Genomic DNA, 6,000 nt, shown 5'->3' on the forward strand with positions numbered 1-6,000 from the left:
GCCCAGGAAGGTGGATAACTCCTGGTTCAGGGCTAAAGCTTTTGCCAGGTCCCTGATGATGGTCATTCTGACATGGCTGGAAGCTGGGAGCTGACATGAGCTGCTGAATTGAACAGCTCCCTTGGTCTTCTGAGGGGGTAACAGTAAAGGTGGTGGAGGCCAGCCTGCATCTGAAAAGGGTACTAACAGGCGCCGGGCCTGGTGGCACGTTCCATTTGCAGACGAGCTGGGGCCATGCACTTGACAGTCCTGATAGAGCTGGTCCCTCATCCAGGGTCTGAGGAGTGGGACACCCCTTACTCCTCGTCATCGTGAAAGAGGGTGACTGAAGCCGCCACTGAAACACCACATTTCTCTGGGTACAACTCAGGCATGGGCAGAACAGTTGTCTCTGCACAGTCTGTGTCAACACCAGGATGGAGCGTCAGGAGAAGAGACTTCATTTGGGAAAGCTCAGCTGATAGCTGCTCCATGTGACAAGAGGGTGTACCCTTCTCAGATTTAGCCCTCTGCAGCTGCCTCAACCTGTTTACGAGAGTGATGGGTAGGCTGAACTGGTCTGTGCTCCACCTCTGCCAGCCTGGCAGCCCGCAGTGCCTATGACATGAAGCTGCAATTCATGCAAGGGGGCTCTGAGAGGCCTTCCCTCAGGTGCTGAGACGAGAGGCTGTGCCATGCAGGCACTACAGTAATGGGAGGTCAACATAGAGGTAACTCATGTAAACACCCACCAGAGACACTGTATGTACACTGCAAGCTGGAGCAAGAGTACTGCACCCACTAATAAAAATAGATAGATAAATAGTATACAAGGGGTATAGCCCAAACTGATCACAGCAGAAAACCAATGGATCTGTGTTTTACAAGGAATTCGAATGTCAGTGCTTGATCACTTCTTATTCTCAATGTCATTTGAATTATAAAAATATCCCATAATTTTTTAATAAACTGTCTACTCACATTTGCTTGTAGTTTTGCAGGAATAGCAGAAGCGAGAAACGAAGTGCACATTAGTCATTTAATGTTTCTTTCCATGTGTGATTGGCTTCATTGTGGCCATCTGTCTTTATCTCCCTCTAGATGGGATCCAGTGCTGCTTCAATTCTGCCCTTATAGTTTTGAGGGTCCTTTACACCTCCTTACTTCAAATGTCAGCCTGTTCTCGAGTAGTTCAGCCAGACACATGGGAGTGTTGTGTAGCCTGTAGTCACAGCATGACATCTTCATTCTGCACAGATGAGGCCAGGCTGCAGACATCTCTCACCATTCAGCAGATTGTGCCTGTAGGTAAGAAAGTACAAGGACTGAGACAGTGGCTCCATTCTTACCACCACAACTTATATTCTTCAGGCCATTTTTTCTCACATTAAAAGCTACTCACACACGCAAACTTGTACACTTGCAGGAAAATCACATTCGAGCACCAATAATAAAGTGTCATTACTTCTGACAGTTGCTCGTGCATGATAGATGCATCTCTTTTCCAGCTGATGACATTTTATGGCATTATCATAGGAAATCCAATAACGAGATTGGCATCTTGGAGCCTTTGCCCCATGCAAAGTCAAATCACTTGCCTTAAGATGGTAATAGAGTGTGATCGAAACAATCTGTCACTGCCTCTCCTCTCACTCTCACATGCCAACCCCCCCTTGACAAAGTGTATGGATTTTTACCTGATATGAGGGATGATCGGCACAGTTGAATGTAAATGATCTTAAATGTCTTTAGGTGAATCGATGGACTGGCGCTTCTCTGCAAATAAAAGTGAAGACTCTATTTGACACTGCATCAATCTTTAGCATGACACCACAGCACAGCAAAACAATTTTACTGTCTACATGTTTCCATGTGCAGCTACTTTAATTTGTGCTGATGTAAACACTTCCACAGACAGAGATTTAAAAACTGGCTGTGATCCAGATCTGCAGTTTTGCTTGCTCCAGCAAGAAGTCATTTCTCAATGTGCTATTTGGTGTCATGTACACACTGTTCTCTGCTCCTACGTTTTTTCTCCGTTATCCCAGGTTAGTGAACCAATTGGCACAGCTACTAAAGCTGTACAACCTTCAGCAAAGATGAGACATGCTGTGGATGTTTCACCAAAGCAGATGGTTACATGTTGCGCAACAGTTTTAGACAATCACATCCAATCACCTGATGCAATCATACTGTAATGGTATAATTTAAAATGACAGCAAAGTGTAACACCAAAGCTCTGAAGCTTGTTCTGTCTTGTTCCTACTGTTTTGGCATTGCTATCTCTTTTACTCAGAGAGCCAGTGGTGAGGGCGGCTGCCTCTAAATCCCAGCATGTTGGCAGCCTGTGATTGAATGGACTGTACAAAGCCCACTAAGCAGTGTTGCGATCCCCCTTGAGAGCTTTCATTATGGAACAGCATATTGGATTCTCTTCACAGGCTGTCTATCTCTAGAGGCTACAATCTCTCCAGGAGTCCACACACACACACACACACACACACACACACACACACACACACACACACACCAAGCATCATACAAGACAACATGTAGACAACTCAGTAGTAAATCCTGCCTGATTCTCAGTGAGTCAGGTTTCTTACAGTGCAGACATAATAAATGGATCCTCATACTGTTACTGTGATGCTGCCGGTGGTCTATTTATGGATCAGCCAATAAGCATGAATGCAGTTGCTCACACACACACCTATAGGTTTACAGTGGGACGCAATCATACAGGATCAATTTTAAGATGCAAGGAGAGGGGTCTTTTCCAGTTGTTGTCAAGCAAGGTTTAGGGCCACAACATGGAACACTCCCTGATTTGACAGGATTGACTACTGTCAATGGTGAATTAAGTGTTGGTGGAATAGTTAAGTTAGGTACTTAACTAAGGTTACTTCTGGTGAAACTTTTTCTGTCAGTTTGCCTCAGTAGCCAACAGCAGCACTGCAACAAAAAAAATCCCCACTAGACCAAAAAGCATCTTCTCTGTAAATCACCCTGAACTGCAAACAAAGTCAGTCCTTGCTGCTTATATTAAGACCGAAAAATGTAATATCTCTAAAATGTGTAATATTTGTGAAATGTTATATCTGTGATACAATTATGGGAAACAGAGCTCTTGTTTTATTATATAAAATCAGTTTAAAATGGTTATATTTCAACATAAACTGAAGAGACCATTTGCAATTTTTTATTTTTTTTAAACTTGATTTGGTTTGGACTGTGCCTTTATGACGTGATGTCACAAACTGGGAAGAGATTGCTGGGAATTTTTTCTTTATGGATAATTTTTCAATAAAGATTCGAAACACAGGAATTGGTATAAAAAACAGGTAAACACGGGTAAAGTAACAGAGACTGTTAGTGTCAGGTTGTTCAAGAAAAACCTTACACTTTGTTGTGTTTTACAAGCAAGGATTAAAAGTAACCTTCTGACATTTTTACATACAAGCACCTGTGTTTATGTATATAGTCAGGACGTTGGATGTCGAATATGAACAGCTATCTGTACTTCTCTCTCTCTCCCTCTCTCTCCCTCCCTCTCTCTCTCTGTCTCTCTGTGCGGCCCGCTCCGCGGCTGTGCTGTGGTTGTTTGAGGCCAAAGCCGATGACGAAGGAAACTATTGATTGTAGGGGCCACACTAAATAAAAGCCAGCACTTTCCTGCCCAGTTTGTGAATCGCAATTTGAAAGTCAGCAAGACTGACTATATACGAGCACATACTGTAAGTGAGGCAGGAAGATCGCAGAGAAAACACACACATGAAATTATTAATGCTATTGTTTTTGCAGGATTTGTAGCTTTGCGCTCTCTAATATCAGATAGTTGTGACTTCATTTTTTTTATTGCTGTTCCTAAACATGACTTATTATGTTTAAGGTGAACAATGCTTCACTCCACTCAGTTGAATTTTTTAAAAAGTAGCGTCTTGTGCTTTGTTCAGATAAAATTGGGAAAACTGAACTTAACTCCATGATGAAATATTGGAACTGTAACACTATGAGAGTGTAGCTGAGCCAAGATGCTGTGAATCAACAGTTGACATCCTCCTGGATCAGATGACTTTAACCTCACGGCCTGATGAGGGGGATAATTCGCAGAGCAGGATTTCAGAGTTAAGACTACAGTGCTTCATCCTAATGATACTGGTTTAAATGTGCCAGATAAAACCTGACCTATTGGGTTTTGGATTAGGACACAATCATGGTGGCTGACACTCCACAACAGCCTTTGTGGAGATGCTTCACAACAGTTTTACAGTGATCTTGTTAATTTGCTAATCTCACACTGAGCATCACCTGTTTGCTAAAATATTATTATTCATGGTGGTTTGGGTCCTTTAGGCAAAGATTCCCATCAGGATTAAGGTAGCTCACTATTATCACTATCAGGATCAAGGCAAGAACACACACGTTCACCAGTGCAAGTTCTCATACAACATATAGTAAGTCTGCCCTGTGACTCTGAGAAGTGTACAAGAGTGACTATCCTGTAAACATATGCTCATTATTTTTAAGGTTATGGTAATTACAGTTATTTATAATACTAATTTCAGCTTAATTTTAAAAGTCAAATTTGATTACTGTTATTGAATATTATTTTATATGTGGCAAAACTGTGCACATATGTTTGTTATCTACACTTAGACTCAAGACTGATAATAATCCCCACATGTTTTGGGCTCACAGTTGTGGCACTTCATGTTCATAAACTAGCCTTTGGGCAAGATACCGAACCTCAAACACACACTCCTCCAATGACAGACGTCATTGGAGGAGTGTGTGTTTGGGTCTTATGTATAAATGGGTGAATGTTGCAAGCGATTTGACTGGTCTCTAAGACTACAAAAGTGCTATGCGCAATTCATTTATGACAGACACACAGGTAGATTTGAGGTCAAGGAAATGTTTGTGTTTGTCATAAGCATTTTGAAATATGTTCATGATAAGTTGGCAATAGTGGGGCTACATGTTTTACTGTTCTGAAGCAAGGCACGCTGGAATCATTATATCAAGACACTGAATGCTTAAGTAGTTTCATGATTTAAATCAAACCATCCCCAACCCATTTAAGTTTAATGATTTATTGTGCACATTAGAATTTAATCAGTGGTTAAGAAAGATTTGCACAAGCTACTTCATTTTGGCTGTATTCTAATATTGTCATTTCAAGCTTGGAAAGATCTAAAACTGTCCAGCATTTCACTAAGTGCTAGTTGACAACACACATTAAGATTAATAAGGCAATCTTACTGGTCATTTGCATACTGCTTGTGAAATACAGCTCATCTGTACTGTTACTATAGAATATGAGCTGCTCAACATTTAGTGTTTATCACTTGCTTTGTTAGGCAACGCACCATTCACACAGAGAGGCTCCTATTGAAACTACATTGACAGCATAATGAGAAAGTGGTCATTACAACTCATTTATATTTCCTTTCACTTCCAATAATGAAAGCTATATTGTGATGACTGAATATACTGTATCTTCAACAACAGGGTGGCTGTCTGCATGTGTGGCATTCCTAACGTATGTCTTATAAGTATATAAGACTTATATGTATATAACTCATATATATGTGTGTATATACATATATGTTTTTTTACAGTCTTCCTAGGAATTATCTTCTGCTTCTGTCTCTTTGTCTGTTCTGAAAAGGTTTTAACTTTCAGAAAACACCCACAGAAAAGTGATAGGTCTGAATTCTCACTTACCATTCAGACATTAAAATTAAGACATGAGCTGCCAGTGGTTCACAGCCACTCTAACAATTTGGCCAAAAAACTTCAGCACTACTATGCAGCCTTAGCACATCTGGGTAAGCTGGTAATTTAATGTCTTAATGTCTCTTTTTTTTTTTTTAAGTAGTATTTTGTTAGTTTGTTGTTCATTGCCAGTAGATATTCAAAAATGTTAAATACTGTTGATCAATCATTTCATTGTCATCATATAAGCCCTGAGTAACCACTATCCATCACATAAATATGCTGCCCATTGCTATGGCGGAC

This window comes from Seriola aureovittata, chromosome 11 (assembly GCF_021018895.1).
Source record: "Seriola aureovittata isolate HTS-2021-v1 ecotype China chromosome 11, ASM2101889v1, whole genome shotgun sequence".
Lineage (NCBI taxonomy): Eukaryota > Metazoa > Chordata > Actinopteri > Carangiformes > Carangidae > Seriola > Seriola aureovittata.